Consider the following 22,500-nt stretch of genomic DNA (forward strand, 5'->3'; position numbering starts at 1 on the left):
CGAAACAAGAAGATTGATTTCTTCCAAATAAATTTAATCCAACAACATAGAAATCTCTCGACGACGAGGTCTTACAACACTGAACCATGTGGTCCAAAATTATAGGCATCCATTAGTATATGTACTACGACTACATGGTGTCCAATATAGAGATAATTTGATGAGAAAAATTTGGACGAAAAGAGAAAAGTTGGAGCAGAAAGCTCTTCCTCCGACCCCGTGCCATATAAACAGCGTCGAATTGAATACAAATTTCTTAACTGCATGTTCATAGTGAACGTGAGATATGAATAATTAGCACAAGTAGAGAGGTATTTAGACATAGTTTGAAGCTACTCTGGTTTGAAGATTTAGCGAACGTAACTTAAAAAGTTACAATTCACTAACCAACGTTTCGACACTCCTGCCTAGTGCCTTCATCAGGGGTGATCTAACGCTGTAACAAGGGTCGTTTTATATGCTCACCAATTAGCGTCTTTTTCTTTTAATAAGGTGTAAATAGGTGTCACGTAAACAGCCGCTAGCATCACGGTTATAAGGAACGCGAGCGGAGTTGATGTGTCACGCTTCTAAAGACGTCGATGGTACCGCCGGATTGTGGTGATAGTTTTAAAAATATCCCACGCAATTGTATATGGTTGGTTTGGCAAGCATGCTCCGACAAAGCGGAATTTTCCTTTCTGCAAAGAAAACCCGCTTTCTGTTGCTCTTTTAAACGTGTACTAAACTGACGTTTGCTCTGTCCGATGTACTCACGACCATAGTCATTGCAAGGAATAGAAAAAACAGCGTCGGTTCTCTGCAGTTCCTTTGCAACGGGATGCTTAGCTTTGGCAAAAATATGACAGCGTCTGGAAAGGTTTAGGGACAGCTTTCACATTAAATATATGGCTACACAAAACCCTCTTGATAGGTTCTGTAATACCCTGGGTGAACGAAAAACAGAGGCATTTAGTGAACGACAAGTCCCGCAGACTGTTAAGAAATCGCTAGCTCCTCTTTTCAATGACAACTCTCACGGAACTGGCACTACAGCCTACTCCCCGACAATCTTTATTTTCTTAAATTTTTTTTCTAAACACAGTCGTAACTTGCAAAAATTGAAAGGACAGACCTCCTGCCAGATCTCCATGGGTTACGCTAACAGGACTTGAATAATCGAAATAATAGAAATCTGTTTAAAAAGAAAAAAGAAATCCATGTAATTTTATCTTACAAAAAGGCACTGTCGAGCGTCTGAAAAATCCACGAATACAAAATATACTCACAGTTGTTCGGGAAGGACAAAGCAACAGACAACTTCATCGTACGCACTCGAGCCCTCTGTGTTAAGTCTGCGATTCTAGGGACCCGCGATCGAGTCCGGGTGGGGATTGATTGCCATTATTTTTTTTTTCCGTTCTTATTTCGTTGTTTTTAGCGATACAATAAATAAGTGCTTTTCGTTTATATCATTTCGCTCGCTAAATGCACATTTACCGTACCATAACCGTACCGTTTCCGTTTCTCTAAAATCCATCGGAAGTCCGCATCGAGTGAGAACTTGTGCGGCTCATCGCTTTTACGATTCTCGATGCTCTCATTTTCGACCGCCGAGTCTTCTTTAAGCCTATATCTTTTAATTTACACCTTTAAAACATTATTTTAGGTAAAGATGGACAGCAATTTAAAAGTAAGCCGCGAGCGTACCTCATTTGCATATTGTTTACAGCCCAACGAGCGAGCGAGCGATCGAGCGCCCGCGTTTTTCGTTAAATACAATAATTCGTTCATTGCGCATGCGCAATAAACGAGTTAGAAATGTGTCCGGACGTACTAAATCTGATCAATCGAATTAAAATGTGAGGCTCTAACAGCAGCTTAGTCAAAACTGGTTAGATTTCAACTCCTTTTCCTTCGAGTAGTTTGCCAAAAAAGTGAATCCAGTGAGAAGTGCACGTTTCGGTGAATTTAACATCGTAACTAGTCAAATTTAAGTCGTTTCTTTGTTGCTTTTTGTTTTTAATTTTCTTGTTTTGTTTTTGTTCTCGTTTTGCTTTGTTTCGTTTTGTTTTTTTGGTTTTTTTGTTTGGTTGGTTTTTTCGTTCTTGTATTTTGATTAACAAAGGTGGTAGTCCTGGAACTCTATCCGTAGTTTTAAATGCTAAAGAAGATTATGCGTTACTAACGAAAATATGACACCTTCCAGGAGCTTCTTTGATGAAATAACACTGTTGGGAGCCGTCTCTATCAAATTGATCGCCAAAAAAGGATTTGTTAATATTTTAAAGTGTTTATATAATAACACTTGATGATAAGAATTCCCTTGATGTCTTACTATTGAAACCACAAAAAGGCATTGTTTTTAAAGGATAACATTTACAAAAAAATTCCGATATATAGAAACCTATTCTGTCGGGTTCACTATCTGTATTGTAGAATCTTGAACAATGACCTTTGTCAATAACCTTCCACGAAATTTTATATTTATCTTCATAGTAAAGTAACCATGGCCTACCTTTTTTAGAAAAGTGTTAGGTAGCAAAAACTTGACAGTTGCTTCCCCGATCGCTCTCTTTTTTTTCCCCAAGTTTCTTCTTCTATTGAGTATCCGTATCAACATCTTGTGAAATTTGAATTACCTATTTATATTAAAACTTTGTTCACCCAGTCCACCCAGTCTGCAGATGACCAACCTATTACGGTGGTGGTCTTTAATAAGCATACTTCATTGATTTCCGAAATTTAACATTTTGAAAGCAGTTTCGGTTTCTTCTCGCATTTTTTTTTCTTCTAATTGTTATTATACAACAATATCCGGTGGTTCCTTGACGTCTCTCTAGACTCTGCGTGCTTAATTAAGCAAAGCAAAACTAATTGAGCGAAATAAAAATAGCTTTTGTTTTACCGAGACTGCATCGATATCTGATTTGTTAGTCATTTGTCCGCCTAGTTTTCAATTCCAAGAGGAAGTATAGTCCTCGTTAAACAGCCTCTAGCTCTGTAGGCCGGGATGGATCTGACTACTCCGTCAACTAAATTGCGCAAAACACCCCCCAAAATATTGCAATGAGAACTTTCAAGAGGAAAAAAAAATCGTCTCCGTTTTGTAAATTCTGTGGTGTCTGACAGCGCTGACTTCTCTGTGGAATTCAGATTAAAATTTGAACAGGTTTCATTTCAGTTCATTAAACCCAGCTGCTTTTCACGATACCTACGGAGATCATCAATCTCTAAAGGAAACAAAAACAAAAAAAACGTTTTGTTTCCAAATTTCAAACGTTTACTGAGGTCTGGAAATCGTGGTGAACAGAAAGAAAAAAAAAACGTTTTCTGTCTGGATTGTAAAGGCTCTGTCGGGTTAAAAACCTGTAAACAAAATGGGCACCGACGGTCTTACCGTTGCACTAAAGGTAAATCTCGAAATTGAGTGGGATAGTTGTCATCTTTTTAGAAGACGCAGCAAAACAATCTTCTCTTCCATTGATGCGATTTTTTTCTCTTCTTTACTTTCAGAAAATGGCTCTCCGTCTTTTCTTAGGAGGCTTGATACTGATGACATATGGATTCCTCGTTGATGGAGGTTTGTTTCCCTTATTTTGATCTTAGATCTCAGCACTCTCCGTTATAAGTTGACTTGAACGTATATGCGGCTCTTACCAGCATGTTGGACGACCGAAACCACGTCCGGTGCTAGTTAAAATCAAAAGTCAGAACCGACCACATAACAAATAAGCTGATGCCAGTTTCATGATCTTCCATATTTTTTCATAGTTGGTCTAACTGTCAATGTAAATTTAAAATTAAAGCGCTTTTTTTTCTTTCTTTTTTTTTTTTTTTTTTGGTTTCGATTCGAATCAGGAACTAAATACAATGAGATCCGCGTTAGTTTGACGCATGTCGAAAGACACGAACTCAACGTAACTGAAAGTCTGCACATAAAGACACAGCTGTTGTGCAATGTATTCTCTAACATTATGCATGTTCTCAACTTGATTTCCCTTGCGTATAATACTCGTATACACAATCAGTTTGCTGATAAATATGATGAAGTGAATACTCTAACACCCTGAGGTCTTATTAAGCCACTGTAGCTCGAACATCCTGTAACTCAAACAAACTCGACCCGTCTCCAAAGGTTTGGTTAAATTTCACTTGAAGCTGTTGGTGCAAACTTTATTTCGCCTTCATCTCAAACTTTATAACCCACGATTTACCACATTCAATCTGTACGGTAATCGGAGAGAATTCAAACAACGATCCTGGAGCTGGCCAAAATTGCTTGGCACATCTCGTTATCAATATCAAGCGATACATTGGTTCAAATCTGTGAACCACATATGATCACTCCAAACAACACTACTAAAGATCTGAAGTTTGGAGAGTGGTCAATGCAGTTAATGAAGCAACTCATGCAGTACAGTACCTTTGCGTTGCATATTGCTCTACCAACTGAGATAACAAGCCAACTGGGAGAGACGGTCACTTGTAATGGGTGAATGTGCGATAGAGAATGTATGACATACCACATATTTGAAATGCGGATGTGCAATTATACTTAATGCGAGAGTGATCATCGCAGTTGACGAAGCAACTTAACCAGCCACAAAAAAGCCTGAAAACGATCCAGACGTAAGTCGTTTTGGGCCGAGCACTTCTATTCGCTTTTTGATCGAAACCTTTAAAACTTAAGTCGCAAGTACCGACGAAAAAATGGGACCACCGTTTCTGAATATCCAGCTGTGCTGTCGAGCAACCATTCAAACAATCATCTTTAATTTATAAGGGGTGCTTGGTTTGATTGGAGAATCAATCCTCTTTCTGTTTCTTTATTAGTTTTTTGTCTTCTATTTATTTATCTATTTTTCACATTATGTTGCGCGAGAATATTAGAAAAGTCAATCGCTTCATTATAAAATAATCTATAATTTACTTATCTCGATAATTCCGGTAGCCGCGGATTTTCAATTTACAAGAGCTTGTTTTCGCGCTAAGCGATGTTGCAACCACCACTCCAACTCAGCCATCAAGAGCGTTAACTGTCTGTCTGTTTCATTGTGCACGCCGCAAAAAGTTTCCAGGCAAGTCAACTGTGAGATAAAAACTCAGCTACCTAATTATTTAGTTCCAGGCCTCGTCGCTCATTTTCCTCTCAATGGCACCTATGGAACCACAGAAATAAAAGGCCGAATAGCAGAAGCAGTCTCTGGTGAAGTCACACTGGCTCAAGGTCCCACCGGACTCACACAGGGCTCTTACAGATTCAAGGGAACGTCAAATAGTTACATCGAGTTTCCCAACAGTGACGGAGGGCCGCTCGATGTGCGTTATGGGATAACCGTAACATGCTGGCTGTTCCATAGTGGCCAAGATGGGCCAATTTTTTCTTACGGAACGATAAGTTGGGGAGTTAGCTTTGGGGTTCTTGACAGCAAACCATATTTCCGCTTAGTTAGAAGACAAGATGGGTCACAGATAGCAGCTTTGCAACATGATCGTTTGCTCGAGACATGGCAGTTTGTCGGTGCATCCTACAATCAAACTTCTGGTGAAGTCAGGCTATGGGTAGATGGTATCGTTCAGAAATTGAACGTCGGAGCTGGGCTCGATCTTTCAACGGAGAAAAGCATCAGAATGGGCGCAAAACTCGGTAATTCAAGCTACTTAAAGGGTAGAATAACCCAGTTGCAAATCTACAACAGAAGTTTGACTCCAGGGGAAATTCAGGCTATCAGGAATCAAGTTGCAGGTACGAAGGTCTTGAATCTGGTATCCGTCCCAACTAACCAAGTACAAATGTTACAAATCAAAGCGAAAAGCAACCAAATAACGCTCACTATCAATCGATCGCCGCAAAGTATTCAGTAATTGTCATTTTGCATAACATCGTACGCAAATTTGGATTTAGCTTAAAAGAAGCTTTGTCCAGTAACCCTATTTCCCACGCAATGGGCAGTAATCGGATTTCAATTCTTGCAATTCTGCCGCCTGGATAGGAAGAGCCGCAGCTAAAGGAATACTCCAGAATATTTTCCTATCCCTGAATGTCACATGTCAATGCCCCTCAAGTCTCGGACTTGGCATCCTGCAGTGGTCAAGTAGAATTAATAATAACTTCGCCGTCATTATTTTGCGGTGTTAAAAATTGTTGCCGCTGCCGTCCTCGTTGCTAAAGCACCTTAAAATGTTCTTTCAATTCACGCTGCTAACGTAATTGAATTCACCGAAACCCACTATCCTTGTGTAACATGATGCCGATATAGCTACAAATTAAAGGAACTCAAACTTATGTTTTTACGAGACATCTGGTTTGTCTCTTCTACTGGGCAAACCCACCCAGAGGGAAGGAGCACGAACAGGACTCGAGGTCCTATGCGAGGTGCTCCACCCTACCCTATCCAGACCAGAAAGACCAGACCACAACACCGGGAACTACATGCCCTACTCTTTACGACAAGTGTGCGGGTTCTTTTACGTCCCACAGGATTATGAACATTGAAGGGTTGTGAGACGGGACCTCCGGCTTATCGTCCTTATCCGAGAAGACTAGAGAGTCTAACCGTTTGCAGATGTAATTACAAAGGCAGCACTTTCTCCTCAGTTATTTAAAGACCCTGAGTGTTGGTCCGGCCGGAGTTGAACTCACGACCTCCCGCGTGACAGCCCGGTGCTCAACCAACTGAGCCACCGGTGCGCGGTTGAATGTACTTCGTCTGCATCGCTGTTCACCATGGCGAGTTTGAGGGAGTACATGCTACAACAGTAACCAGAGCGTAACATAGTACAATCACGATTATTTTCAGAAAACTGCTTCTTTAATGCTGTTGGCATTGCAAACACCAGTACAATCCCTGACAGTCAGATGACTGCCTCCACACACTATAGCGGCTCTAATTCCCAAGCAGTTTACGGTCGCCTTAAAGGTGAAACAAGCGACGGCTAGTGTGCTGCAGAAGCTCAACGAATTGACGACTGGCTTCAAATAGATCTGGGGCAAACACATGTGTTGTGTGGCTTGGCCACTCAGGGCGATGTAACTGGAGATGAATGGGTGACTGACTTTATGCTGAAATACTCAATGGACGGATCACATTGGAAGTGGTACACAGGCGAAAATGGCACTGTGGTGGTGAGATTTGTTGTTATCAGGGTATCCGACGTAAATTACTTCACTGAGCGTTCCATGATTTAGGAAGCACTGTAAGCATGAAGTGCAAGTGGAGTAGAAAGACATGGTCGAGTAATAAGTAATTTAAATTTAATGGTGAGGTACTAGGAAGAAACAATAGTAAGGAAAACTACAACGCAGCTCATAAGTCCTTCGCACACTTGCCAAACAAACACAGAAACTAACTCAACCCGATTTAACACTGCATCTTTTAATCCCATTGATCCCTTTCTTAACCCCCCATTCCCCCGAAAAATATTGAGAAATGCCCTACCTTCCCTGCACTTATCTTGCTTTCTGAAACTATTCAAATTCAATACTGTAAACGGATTGGAGTGGGGGGTACGGGTCGGAAATTTGTTAACGCTCGCGACCCTGCATTTTGGCCAAGGAACTAGATTCGAAAGTTGAGGTTTCGGGCGTGAGAATTTGAATCGCGTGTCAGAAGCGTGTTTATAACACTAATTTCTTGTTCTAAGAAATTCTTTAACCTAGGTCCTTCGAACTGTTACGCATTTATTTAATGGAGGTAGTAGATAACACAAAGTGAAATCGAACGTTTTGTTTTGTTTTGTCGTCCAGGAATTCCATAGGCAAGGTGACAGCCACACTGTTGACCAACACGCTTTGCCTGTGTCATTAGAAGCTAGGTACATTCGCTTTTATCCGACAAAGCAAGTGACGTGGAACTGCATGAGAGTCGAGGCCTATAAGAGTGAGTGCTCAAACATCTCTACTGCATGTCCTTGTATTGACAGAGTTGTGTGTCTATTCTATCCATCGAGCAAAAAACGATGAACAATGCTGAGGTACGTTTTGTCTTCCAGCTGAAGGCAATACAAAAACCACATCTGAAACAACAAGAAAAAAATGTGTAACAATATTTACAACTTGACATTCCTCGGTGCGTGGAAAATTGTCAAGTATGCACTTAGAAGAACCTTTGAATCAGTTTATTAAGGGTGTATACTGTAAGAGAAGTCCAAAACACTCCGCTCTAGTTTTTTTAGTTTTGTGTAATTCAGTTTCTGCAAGTTCCGCATCCAGCAAGTTGAGTGTGTTCTCGGTGGATATTTCTTTTCACGGAAAAGCGAATCATCCATCTTAACACAACGCTTAGTATATCAGAGACAAACGACAAATCAAGCATGACCAGTAAAACTATATAAAGGAACGGTGGAAAAATGGAAAAATTGTGCTGGTTTTCCCAGTTCCCAGTCTTCTCCACGAGGCCCGGCACTGTCGCGTCAAATGTGAACTGAGGTAATTCACAAGAAATAGAAGTTGCTGTTGTTATTGTTGTTTTTTTCGATTGACCCCCACCCCCACAACCCCCCCAACCCGGGTACAAGACCGCTGCCAGCAATTCCTCTTCCCCCGGACCCTAGGGACTGGTCTTGAAATCGAACGATACAATATTTCTGCATAATGTCATGGCAATGCAACTTATTTCAAAATGGTCGGTATTTTAATATCCCTTTATTTTTATTCAAATTAGCCCTTAATTTGAACAAAAACAAAACCCTATTAAAATGGTGGCCATCTTGGAATAGGGTGTATGTCACGACCGCGGATTTCTGTATTTTTCCCATTGAAACGTCTGTGCGACCAAGAATTAACGCTCTGCCAACGCATTATTTCTGGAACTTTTAGAATGCCCAGTTGATCTTGGCATGAAAAGTGGCGCGATCCTAGACGCACAGATCAGTGCCACCTCAGAATATAGTGAAAACCATGCCGCTATCCAGGGAAGAAGACACTTCTTCGCATACAACAACAGGTCAGGTTCTTGGGTATCCAAGATAAACGATGAAAATCAGTGGTTTCAGATCGATCTGGCCAATTACTACACAAAGGTAACAGCCGTTGCAACACAAGGAAGAACAGGATCTTGTACATGTGGTCAATGGGTTTCGGAGTACGACCTTCAGTACAGTAATGACGGAGCAAACTTCACATTTACAAGGAACAAGGACAAGGCGAAGCTAAGGTAGACTATAATCTATGCACCAATTCTTTCTTTTTTTTATTATTTCAATCAATCAATCAATCAATTAATTTATTTATTTATTGATGTTATTTCACTTATTCGTTGTTGTTGCCTTGACTTTTCGTATATTTCTAACCTTGCGAAAATGAACACGAAAGGGCACGTAGTACCTCAGAAAGTCCGCATCAAGCAAAGATGGCGTCACACCATGTGGGGCTTAAGCCATTCAGTTAGTACTCGAACAGTCACTACAGCATATGTTTTCATCTGGCTTCAACCTCCAAAAAGCAACCAAAGCCACTTAGACATAATTAAGAGCTGTTACGAAACGCCGTTGAAAATGGCAGAAACTTTGATACCATCAACAAACAATGGGTTCTCAAAAACTGTTGCTTGATAGATTTATGAATGCACCTGGAACTCAGTAAAGGGCTCTTTACATGGAGGGAGGCTAGGAAGATCCTAGCACTAGGAAGAGCCTAGGAGGCGGATCATCCTAGCGTCATATCTTTTCTGTATTCAGTTTACATGCAAAAAGTTGTACTTGGCCCTAGCGCTGGGATCTTCCTAGCTCAGAGATAGGAAGACCCTAGCTCTAGGAAGATCTTAATACCATGTAAACTGCATTCACTCGGAAGATACTAGCACTAGGGATAGAGAACCAAAGATGGCGGCTTCCCGCCTTTCAGCAGCTTTTTTTTTTTTTACTAATTATGAACCATAACTGCAACCGAAATTTCTGCGTGTAAACCAAACGGAAAATTGTTTCGCTAGTGCTAGGATCTTCCTTCCTCCATGTAAATAGCCCCTAAATAAGGTGAAGGAGCATCGTGATCTCGTCTCGTATTTAACCCTAACATAATTGATCGTACGACTGAAAAAGAGAAAAATTCTCTCAATTTTCAGAGCAGGCAATCGGTTATTCAAAAGTTACTTCGCCACGCAAGATATTTAACGCTTGATGCAGTATTATGCTTTACTTCGACGAGCGACTCCATGATAGAGGAGTCAGACTAAAGAGCAGGGGACTAATCGTACGAAACAGCAAATTGACAACAGAATTAGTTACATAGAGGGGAATTGTGGTGGATACGCTTATTGAATGGACAATAACATCTTTTCGGGGTAATATCATTTCCAATAAATGTTCTTGTCCTTATTGATATTTTAGGAATTTACAGGGAATACGAACAGTGGGGAGGAAGTGGTTCATCAGCTGAACCCAGCAATTCGAGCACGCTACATTCGTTTGCGACCTCAAGAATGGGAAAAAAATATAGCAATGAGTGTGGAACTGCATGGGTGCAGAGGTATTAAGGAATGCTTTATTCTTCTTATTATTATCATTATCATTATTATTATTTTATTTATTTATTTATTTTTACCTGGGAACATAAATTAATGAACGTTTACAAACCAGCGCTAAGTGTCAATGCGGTATAAATAGGGTGCGATATTTCTTGCAATTTAAAGAATACCAGTTGAAGTCTTTATGAGGGCAAAAGTAAATAGACTGTAAGTCTCAAAACACGAATACACATGATACGCCTTAATCACCTTTAGAATGCGTAGATGCTCTCGGTATGCAAAATGGAGCAATCTCTGATGGACAATTCACGGCCTCTTCCTGGTATGCTCTAAATCAAGCGCCCGATCAGGGCAGGCTACACAACCGTGGAACTGGAGCTTGGGTAGCGGCCTCAAACACTAATCAGTGGATCCAAGTTGATCTCCTCAGTAACTACACAAGGATAACTCGAGTGGCAACCCAAGGAAGATACAACGTAGATAATATCACTTATCAATGGGTAATAGCCTACAACTTAAAATACAGTGATTTTGACGAGGAGACAGCATTCCTCTTCTACATGGGAGAAGGGCAAAGTGTGAAGAAGGTAAAGCGTGATCATGACAACTCCCTTGAGACCTCAAACTATACGTTACGTGGTTTAAAACCAAAATCAAATTAATTACAGAGCCAATCACGTTCACATTCACGTTCACGTTCTGAAAGAAATACACCCTTCAGCTAGCCAGAAATTAAAGTCATTAACGACTTGGTTTAACTTTACCCAATCTAAACACGAAGTAATTAAAGCAGGCAGCCAGCGACCAAGCGAAACGACTGACTAAGTAAGTCGCAATTGGCTCTGTTTAGTTTTTCATCCGATTGCGGATTCAGGGGATCAAATCCTAGCGCAAGCAAAAACCCAAACCAAAGTAACTGCGCAATTATTTTCGACATTCGACTAAAAATTGCTTTGTTTAATGGTGATTCAGTGCATTTTGTTATTAATGAAAATGCACTTTCAGCAAGCCTTAGCCGTTTGAAGGTTGGATAGCCTAGTCCTGTATGTAAGTCAACGTCCCAGTTTCATAACTGAGACTGAAAACGTTCTACGTTACCACATGCAATCTTGAATCTACACATCCTATTCGTGAGGAGATGAACAAATATCATAGCAAGCGTGTTCGACGTAAAAAATTTGACGCTGGATAATGAGTCATACGCTGGATGAAGTTATCCATAACTGAATAACGTACCTGCGGTGCCACTGCAAACCATCAGGATAAATAAATGAATAGGTAATTAATTCTTAAAGAATAGAGACAAAACCGAGCAACTGAAAATAAGTAACAGCAGGAATAATGTCAGTTTACAGAATTAAGAACAAATTGTTTCGGTGGGCGTTCCCACTGCGTAAACCATGGAAAGGAGGTAGGACTCACAGATACGCCATTTATCAGTTCACTTGAGCCTTTTCTTCAAAGCGAGCCTAAGTCTTTCTTATGAAAATCCTGTTTTTTTGCCCATATGCAAAGTAAACTCATTACTATCAAAAGCTTTTGCTCTTGGACTCACTGTTAAAAAGAGGCCGACATGAACTCGGAAATAGCCTATTGTATACCGTCAAAGTACTAGAGTGCGAAAACGGGACTCCGTGTGCTGCGGAGACAAGTGAAAAAAATTCTAGTTAGGCAACAAAATCATCTAATGCGTGCGGTGTGAGCGTCAGCTGAAGCAGAATCCACGAAATAACTATTTCAGGAGGGAAATCCAATTGCTTGGCAAAGAAGGAAATGCTACTTGCTAGCAAAGCGGGTGTGAAGAGATACATTAAAGGTTTCTATATGCATGTTACAGGAATTTGCTGGAAACTCAGACAAAGATACAGTTGTTTACCATGACTTACACCCATCAATCAGAGCACGTTACATCCGCTTTTACCCAACAGCGTGGACGGAAGCTGTAGTAATGCGGATAGAGCTCTATGGTTGCAAAGGTATGCCATAGGACATTTTCTCCGTGAATTTTTAATAGGCTAAGATTGCACCAGGTTGTATGCGATAAAACCTATTGTGGAATGAGAATAGGCGAAAGTAAATAGCTTCTAGATCCATCTGAAATAGCTTCAAGATTCATCTGAAGACCTTCCTGTAACTGCTGGAATACAATATTTGAGGCATAGTTGGCGTTCTGGCAACTCTAAAAGCTTCATAGAATAGACTTTAGATACCGTTTTCTGAATTTCAACTACGGAATACGTCTAATTGAACGCACCCTCTGGTCCTATGCGCCATTTACGTATAGTTTATGTCCTGTACAGCGAGGGGAAGCTTATAGGCGTATGGCTTTCTCTTGGTTATGTTCCCACTAGACAAAACTGCTGCATTGCTTGTTTACCCGAAAGGTGAAAAGGTAAATTGTGGATTCTGGTATCACTTAGGTTATTCTCGAGGGAGCGCTAACATGTTATGCGCTATCCAGATTTGTTGGCCATTGTGACAAGCGCGCGTGATATTCATCCGTTCCGATTGTTCACACTCGGAATTTCGTTTCTTTTCGTTCTTTCTTTTTCGTGTTTTTGGATGGTTTCTCTTGAGTTTTAAGTAATGACTGAGCTACCCTAAGATCGGTCACCCTTAATAGGAGACTCGTATTTTTCTCGAAGGATCTGAACATTCAGTTTCTTAGTTGCTGATGTAATTTCAGAATGCCTGGGTTCTCTGGGCTTGGAAAGTGGAGAGATAACCGACCAACAGATCAGTGCATCCTCTCAGCTGGATGAAGATCAGGCCGCCAATCAAGGAAGACTTCGCTTTCAAGCAACGTCAGTCAAAAAGGTCTCCTGGACACCTCAGGTGACTGACAATGTCAGCCCGTGGCTACAGATTGATTTGAAAAACTACTACACCACTTTAAGAGGCGTTGCTACGCAAGGACGAAATCAGGGTAACAACCTCGAAAGAGTAACTTCGTATTATCTGCAGTACAGTGACAACGGAGTGAACTTCACATACTTCGTACAACAAGGCCAAGTCTCCATCAAGGTAAAGCTGTTTGTTCTATTGAACAGACAGTAAGGAAAATCAATGCTGCCTTATCAGATTCATTTAGAGTGGATAAATGGGACAATGGATGTGTGCCTCTGTTGTTATTTTGTTTGTTTCTGTTTTTTGTCCGTTTTGTATTGTTTTTCAGCAATCAAAGGCCTAGTTTTCTCCCCGATAAGCTTATTTAGCCAAAAGAAAAAGAGACGTCTTAGTTGAATTACCTTTTTGAATGACATTTTCCCATCGATGGTTACCGGTATTTGTGATTTTAACAGCCATTTGCAAGCTGTCCTTAAATGATGAACGACATATGATTATCTCAAAAAAATGCAGTTAACAGGATGGTAATAATTTGCCATTTTCAATTCTACAGGATTTTACAGGAAATACAGACACCGACAGCCTTACGTACCACGAGATAAACCCAGAAATCAGTGCACGGTACATACGCTTTCAACCGAAAACTTGGCATGTAGCGATAGCCATGAGAGTCAAACTATATGGTTGCAAAGGTACTGTTTGAGCAATAGGACTTTTTTTCCGTGTTTACATAGCTTCATCTAAACTCGAGCGGGGTTGGAAGAATTCGAGACAGTTATGCAAATCCGAGACGCAGTCGAGGGTTTGCATAACTGTTGAGAATTCTCTCAACCCCACTCGTGTTGCGATGAGGCTGTTAAAACACGGAAAAAGAAAATGTGATTTATCTCTTGATTGAAATATAATTTCTTAACACAGGCTCTGGGCAATCATATTTCATATTAGCCAATCAAAATGCACGTCTGACAACGTGAACCAATCAATATTCGCGTGGTCACAACCGTGTTTACATACTCTCATCTAAACACTCCTATTGACCAATGAGAGTGCGCGTATGCTATCCTAATTATTTTATCAAGACCGATCTCGCAATAGACCTTCTCACGCATAATGACGCCATATTGGTTGGGGGGGGGGGGGGGGGGGCAAACACGGCTAAAAATTACAGTTAATGTATGGGATTTTGGCCGACTTCGAACCTATGTAACTTCGCTGCGGAAGCAGTATTTTGACAACGAAAATTCTTTTAAAAGTCATTTGTAGTGACATTATTTTCATGAAATATAAAGAAAAGATTTTGGCTGCAACGACCTTAAACGTATTTTAAAGATTTCATACAAATCCTTGTAATCAAAATTATGCAAATTGCCACGAAATTAGAGGCGACATGAGACGCGGCTCGTGGTATTTTGGAGAATTTTGAAATATCACTCGCGGTATTATTGCCAAATACCACTACAGGTCATGCTATTACCTATACTAGATCCCTGATATTTCGACTTTTCATCCACCTCCCGATACCTCGAACTCTGGACAAATCGAACCTTTTTTCCACTTTCCCTCGGAGGTTTGAGTTATCGGGGTTCAACTGTATTTGAGTACTGACATACAAATAGAAGATATTATACGGTGGCGAGAAGATACCGTTTCTCTCGAGTGAACAATAAATTAATACGCCAATCGGATGTTGGATGGAGTGGTGTATGGAATCTACGATTGTCTTTGCTCTCAGGGCAACACTGTCCTCCATGTAATAAATGTTGCTAACCTTAAGCCTGTAATACAAACAAAGAGGTATGGGTAAATTCTCTCGGACGGCTTGAGATTTGGAGATGAGAGTTGGTTGTAGGAATTATTATTCCATGTCAGCCTTCAACGTTCATGTTAGTCGATTATGTCAATACAACACTTTTCAAAGAAAAAAAAATAGAATGAAACGTTTGTGTAAATCAGGAGAATTTTGTGTCGTCAGATAAGAGCAAGCTAATGGACACATGGCTGGAACATAAAGGCGGAAATTACAATACAGCAACAAGCGTAATTAAATACAAAACGCAAAAGCAAGCTAGCCATTCCTTGGACAGTAACCGCTTACACTGCCCGCTTGTTGTATAGGAAAAACTCAAAAATAAGAAATCTAAGTAACCAGGTAGCCTCAGCAAAAATCCCTACTATGTTTCAAGTTGTGAGTCATGAATAGTGTGTTTTATACTTATTAGCATGTCTCCGAGCCCTTGGTATGGAAAGCGGCGCAATGCCTCCTCGTCATTTAACAGCTATCATGCGGCAAAACGAGGGAGACTTCACAATCCAGAAGGCGGGGGATATGCTGGAGGCTGGGAAAGTGATACAAGTGACGCAAGCCAGTGGCTTCAAATTGATCTGATGAGTTATTACATAAAAGTAACTCGAGTAGCCACTCAAGGAAAAGAAGATGAACCTAGTTGGGTTACAGCGTACAATCTGCAACATAGTGACAATGGGGCCGATTTCCAATACTACGTGGAACAAGGAAAAAGTTCGACCAAGGTAAAACAGACTTCTCAAATTTCTTTACAGTTGAGTTACTTACAGTTGGCAGATGGCGAGAAAAAACGGCGAGAAAATGGCCGAATAACGGCCATGTAACAACCAAATATGGTAGTTCTGTCCAGCCAAACAATCCATGCATGCTTTGCGGTCGCATTTGGGACACAGGCCTCTACTCGTTTTGTTACCGGTGAATTAAAGTGTATTCAGATGTTGTGTTATTTCGCTTTTCTGTGTGTTTGTTTGTTTTTGATTAAGGCAAAGCTTCAGCAACTAATACTTCCATCATTCCATAGTCCTAATCATAACCATTTCCCAACATGTAGCACTTATCTCTAGAGAGAGATGGCACATTTACTGGTCAAGTCACAGGACACCCAGGCTACCGCTGAGATTGCCCACAGGATTTGTATGGAAATAATGAAAATTTGAAAAAAAAATTATGCAAAACATAAAAGAAAAACATGTCATTAAAAAGAGAATTTACTTCTATAATGTTGTCTTCTGAAGTTTCTATGGCGTTTCAGGGAGTTTAAATTGCTATGATATACGCCCTCAACCGTCCCTTCCTGCGTAGATGTCATCACAACAACAACAACAACAACTTTTGCAAATTTATAACTCCACTTCGCTTTTCAATGGATACACGTCATGATGGACTTCGGTTTTTTCCTTAACTGTTTCAGGAGTTTAGTGGCAATACCGACTCGGAGACAGTTGTTTATCATGAGTTAAACTTACCAATCAGGGCACGTTACATCCGCTTCTGTCCAGTAACTTGGAACGACAGGATATCAATGAGGGTGGAGCTGTACGGTTGTGAAGGTATCACTGGTTATTCATTCTTCATTTGGAATCCCCAAACGCATAGCAAGTGGGTTGTCAACTTCATCGATATTTGGAAGTGCCAGTGAGATTCTAAGCAAAAGCAGTGCACCATTTTTCTGCAAACTAAGTGGAAAATTCATTATTTGTCTTCACCCTCCGACGAAACACCCCCGTCCCCCACCCCCCCCCCCCCTCCCCCCAAATCCCAACTACCGGAGAATCTAAGCGCGAGACGATTCTGGCTCAAACACCCATCAACTTCGGTTTATGGTTAAGTCCTTGAACCGCTGGACAATGGAGCCCAGGATATTAGACATGATCGGTCGAAGGTTCTCGTTACTACAAGAGAAAGCACCACATTTCGAATACGCTATACAATTAATACTGTCAAACTGGTAACTGCGATTCAACTGAAAAAATAAGATAAATGAGTACAAATTACATGAATTGTTCTAAAGGTAAAAGATGGCAAAAACATAACGGAAAACACAAAACAAATACTTACAAACTGTGGTGCGACTTGAAATAATGTAAGCCAAAAGGCTTCCGAGAACAGCGGCAACAGCAACGTTGTAAAACTGAACTTAGAAAGGCAGATGCAGACCAAACGACCGAACGTAAAAGGGAAAAATTATGCTTAATGACGCCGAAACAAACTTATAAACCAACAAGTAAACGTGTAAAAGGGCTACCCGGGAATAATCACGACACCCTAGTTAACACTTAGACAGTATTACAACGCATACACACACAATACACACTTGACAACGAACCACGGAATCAACACATTTCTATTTTCCTATTCTAGTTGCTACAAGACATATTGGCTTCTAAATTATCTCTGTTGACAGAAAATACCGGTCAAAAAGCACTGAGCGTTTTTATTTCTGGCCATGATTTCAAGACGATAGAACTTTGGAGCAGGACCAGTGCACCTCACGTTGACTATATTTCCGTTCACCAGAAATCCCAAATGGAAATTCACACAATCTGAGTGATTCTTGCTTGCACGCACGATTTCACTCAGCTTACAGGAAGAGAACAGGAGGCTATAAGTAGGAGCGTCCATCTCCACCACTGGGTTCGTACGCCAGCACAGGAGTAGACGGAGCTATTTTTGGAACGACATTTCGTAGGCTAAAAGACAGAGACAAGCACGCTCATCCAATTCATGCAACCAAACAGCTTTGCATTGCAGTGATTGGCAGCGCTTGTAACCACGGCAAACACTTTTCACGGGAATTGTCAAAACTAAAAGTAATCTTATGTACTCCTGTGCTGGTGGTCCGGATTATAACATATGGGCGCTCCTACATACGGGCTCCTGAAGAGAATTAAAATGATGTTACTTCTTCACCACTAGTTTTTCCCCACAAAATCGTTTGTACCAATAGGTTGGCTTCCACTCTGATGGAGTCTCACTATATTTGAATTCTTTCTTCAGCTTGTCTAAAGGCTCTAGGCATGCAAGACCGCGCGATCTCGGATACACAGATTTCAGCTTCCACGATATATGGGGACAAATGGGCCCCGCGATGGGCGCGATTATATATGAAGGAAGCCGCAGAAAACAAAGGAGCTTGGAGGGCTGGGACATCCGTCGTCAACCAATGGCTACAGGTTGATATTGATAACCAAAAAGCTAACGTAACAAGTGTAGCAACACAAGGAAGGGAAGGGCGTTTACCGCTGTGGGTAAAAACATACAACCTCCAGTACAGTTACAGAAGAACAAATTTCACTTATTACGCGGAGCAAGGACAAAGCATCGCAAAGGTGCGAATAAAATATTCAACATCTTGGTATGATCATCGTTGTGGTCATTGAAAATTTTAAAATAGCATTTTAAGAAACCATCAGATATCAATGTTACCTTTAGTCTCAGACACAGCTTTTATCAATCAGTGGTTTATGAAGCCTGACCAGCAACTGACCAATACTAATTAAGCAAGGTTCCTGCAGGCACATACAGCTGCCGTGCGATGATACTGACAGAGCTTCTTGGCATGTATAACAATGCATTCCTTTTTCGATGTCAATGAAACAAACAACAGGCTTAGAAACATAGAAGTGTGGAAATATTCTGACACTACTTATCTCTTGTTCAACTAGGAGTTCTCTGGAAATAATGACCAAAACACAGTGGTCCGGCATGAACTTAACCCTCCAATCATCGTTCGTTACATCCGCTTTCTGCCCTTAACTTGGTATGGTGCCGTATCAATGAGAGTGGAGCTGTACGGCTGCAAAGGTAATGACAAATGCTGCTTATCAACTGTTTGTTTTATTTTATCGGAACTTCCCGATGATTTTTCCCAGTCTTAATGACGTTAGAAGAAAATAACGATAGTCAGTTACATGGGGTGCATTCTATTGCAGCTGTTCTGTTTATTCCTATTTCGGTTTAGGAATACGAGAATAAGTAAGAAAAAGGTTTTCAAAAGAACGAACCTTCAGAAAACAGAAATACTTTTGCGCAGGTGGACTGAGAGCGAGCGCACAGAATAGTTTGGACTTGTTTGGACCTGACTTAGCTCGACATTTCTGCATTCAAAGCACAATTCTCAAGGAACAAGTATTTTGAGTATTCTGAGGAAACCGTATTAACTTCATTCCCTTCATTCTGCTATCGGGACTAGAGTAAACAGAACTATTCCGTTTTTACGGAAAACGCAATAAGCCACGTTCACCGTATATTCCGCGCATTCTCATTCCAGATAAGTCTCGAGGGATTGTTCTCTTTCTTGATTACTTGACTAGCTGGTTGACTGGCTGGCTGGTTTAGCTTACGCCAAGGATCAGAGCCTTTGGCAGGGTGATCTAAATGGCGTGAAGCCAATTACTGGGGGCTCATATCAGACCAGACTCTGGGGGTGGTCAAAGTCAGGGTCCATCCTTAGTGCACGGGTCTGCAACGTCCCACAGAATCAAGTACGAAAAAGCTTTGTGAGCAGGGACATCCTATTTATCGCCCTCGTCTGAGAAGACCAGAAAGTCTAACCATTTGCACGTGGGATTAAAAAGGCAGTACTTCTCTCCTCAGTTATTTAAAGACCATTGTATTAATCCCGGCGGGGATTTGAACCCACGATCTTCCACACGTTAGAACAAAGTTCTACTAAATGAGCCAAGCGGTCGGCGGTTTAATGATGTATTTAATGGGCCCATAGTGTTCCCAGCCAGAAAAAGTCCCACAAGTGAACCTGAAGCATGGATTGGTGGATATTTTAAAGCATGTTTCCTTTGTATAGTTGACCCCGCATGCCTGAGACAATCGATAGCCATATTCCATTTCTTATGAAGTCGTTTGCAATGTTGCGACAGAGGTCTTGGTGAATATGACACCAGACCTTGCGATAATGGTACGAATTGGCCAGGTTTCGTCTCCAACGTACCTTGCCATTTCGTTTGGAGATATCATTTCAAATTTCGTACCTGGTCAGTGTTCAACAGGCCTTTGGGTACAATTATCTATCTTTTCAGTATAGTGATTCTTCTGCTAGACACGCAGTGATTTTTATTTCGTGACAAAATCATGCGCGATAGAAATCAGCCCAAAGGCTCATCCACGATCCAAATTTTTGTAGTCCAAATTTGTGTTCGCAGCCTTTTGCGGATGACGTTCAAATACTGGGGTCGACGTTGTGTTTTCAGGCGCGGAAGTGTTTTCCAAAAATTGGCAGAGCAACGCAATGCCCATAAAAATGTGTAATTCCTGTATTTTTGTGAAAATATGGTGTTCATTTCGTGTTCACTTTCTGTATTACAGAGAAGGGCAATTTTCCGACTTTTTTCGATCAAATCAGACCCGCTTTCGTCCATCTTTGCTTACGAATATTTGCTCGTGTTTCTAACAGGTCGGCATTTGAGGAGCAAAAACGAGTCCCCGGATAATAACAACAATAACGGCGCGCGAAGCACTGTGGTTGAGCGCGCTCTTTTAATTACTTTTTCTGATGCGTAGATAACATCGATGAATGCGAGAACAACGTCCATACTTGTCACTCATCGAAGGCATATTGTTACAATACTGTGGGTTCATTTACTTGTTACTGTCATTTGGGATACTCTGGAGATGGTCACGAGTGTGTGGGTAAGTTCTTACTATTTTACACATTCACATTAAAGCAGATGGAGTGTCGCGCCAACGGGAAGATTAAGGTTTCCGTTCATGTTCACTCAAAATCATCAGTATCAACGCGGACACCGTGCAATGAAATCAGTTTACTTTTTAAAACAGGAAGAGCAAAAAGAAGGTTGAAGGTCCTAACCCTAACATCTCAAGTGATCAAACAGATCTGGGCGCAGTGCACTTCGAATTTCAGGCAAAACGGATCTTTATTATTATTTTTTTTCTGAGAATGATGCTTCTATGACTGCAGTGAGACGCATGACCACCTGTATTATTAACATTAAATATTGATAGACCTCCCTTGCGTGGTAAGTTCAATGTTTAAACATACCTATGCGTTTATCGTTCCCATTTACGCAAATTATTACTAGATTTCGACGAATGCCAAACTGGAACACACAGTTGCGGCCCAAATGCTGATTGCAACAACACTGAAGGGTCATACAAATGCAACTGTCACAGTGGGTACACATGGGATGGAGACGGATGCTCCGGTAAATTATTGGCATTTTCCCTTGTGTTTAAAGAATGCGCACACTTTTCTTTAACCATTCACTTTTCTGAATAGTTGTGTTTGTTTTTCGTTTCTTTGTTTACTGTCTTACTTAGTTTCTTCCGGTTTTCAGTTACCAATGCAATAAACCATGAAAATCAACGTAACAACATTTAACAATGAGGCGGCAACTTAAAGACTGTAACAAAAAGGATGCGAAGAAAAAAGAACGACACCTTGGGAGATTATCCCTCTCACTTACAAATATCTTAATTTTATAGATATCGATGAATGTCAATCAAATTTAGACGACTGCGCTTCTTATGGATCGTGGTGCAACAACATCCAGGGAGGGTTTCAGTGCGGATGTTTCAAGGGATATTCCGGAGATGGAAAAGTCTGTGACGGTGTGTAACGAGGGATTTTGGCCCAGGCCAGAGAATATAAGCTCCTGGTTGTTGTCATTTTGAGTCAGTGGAGGACAGAAAGGATTGCCAGTGACTGTTATAGGTCAAGTCACGAAGGAATGCCCACTAAACTCTGCAATGCTTTCTACCTTGAAATTGTTGCGCAAAAATTCTGCACTGGTAGTCTAAGCAACACTTGATTCTGCTATTGAAAACAAAAGTAAATTACATACATGCTTGATTCTATCTCTGTTGTCCTTACTAACTGTTATGGTTATTATATATTGTTTGATCGATGGATCGATCGATTGATTGATTGATTGATTGATTACTGCAGACATAGATGAATGCGCAACCAATGTTCACATCTGCGATCCCTTTGCAACTTGTGCAAACACAATTGGGAACTATACATGCAAATGCTCTCAAGGCTACGAAGGAAATGGAACTCATTGTGAAGGTACATTGTTGGTTCTTTAATGCGCTCCTGTTGAGCCCCATGGGCAACAGAAAAAAAAAAAACAACAACAACAACACTAGTTGTTTCCACGACGCTGAAGGAATATTACAAGCCGAGATGTTAGAACTACCGAATGGGGGCCCTGGCAACGATTAGTGGGGGAACACTCTGAGTACGTTTTCTCCGGGTACTCTAGTTTTCTCCTCTCCTCAAAAACCACCATTTGGCGTGAGTTACATTGACTTCTGTAGTGTCTACAATTAAGCAATAGAGGACTTCTTCCATGTTTACATAGCTATATTTACATCCCCCACCCCTCCCCCGAATGTTAAGTTGAGGCTAACAACTCGACAAAATAA

At 40.9% G+C, this 22,500-nt stretch overlaps 2 pseudogenes; both read left to right on the forward strand.

Moving 5' to 3' along the window:
- Positions 1-3,359: 3,359 nt before the first annotated feature.
- LOC138046051 (uncharacterized) lies at positions 3,360-7,945 on the forward strand (annotated as a pseudogene).
- Positions 7,946-8,820: 875 nt separating this feature from the next.
- Positions 8,821-22,500, forward strand: part of LOC138046052 (polycystin-1-like protein 2) — a 39,543-nt pseudogene continuing 25,863 nt past the window's right edge.

This window comes from Montipora capricornis, chromosome 4, assembly GCF_036669925.1.
Source record: "Montipora capricornis isolate CH-2021 chromosome 4, ASM3666992v2, whole genome shotgun sequence".
NCBI classification, from domain to species: domain Eukaryota; kingdom Metazoa; phylum Cnidaria; class Anthozoa; order Scleractinia; family Acroporidae; genus Montipora; species Montipora capricornis.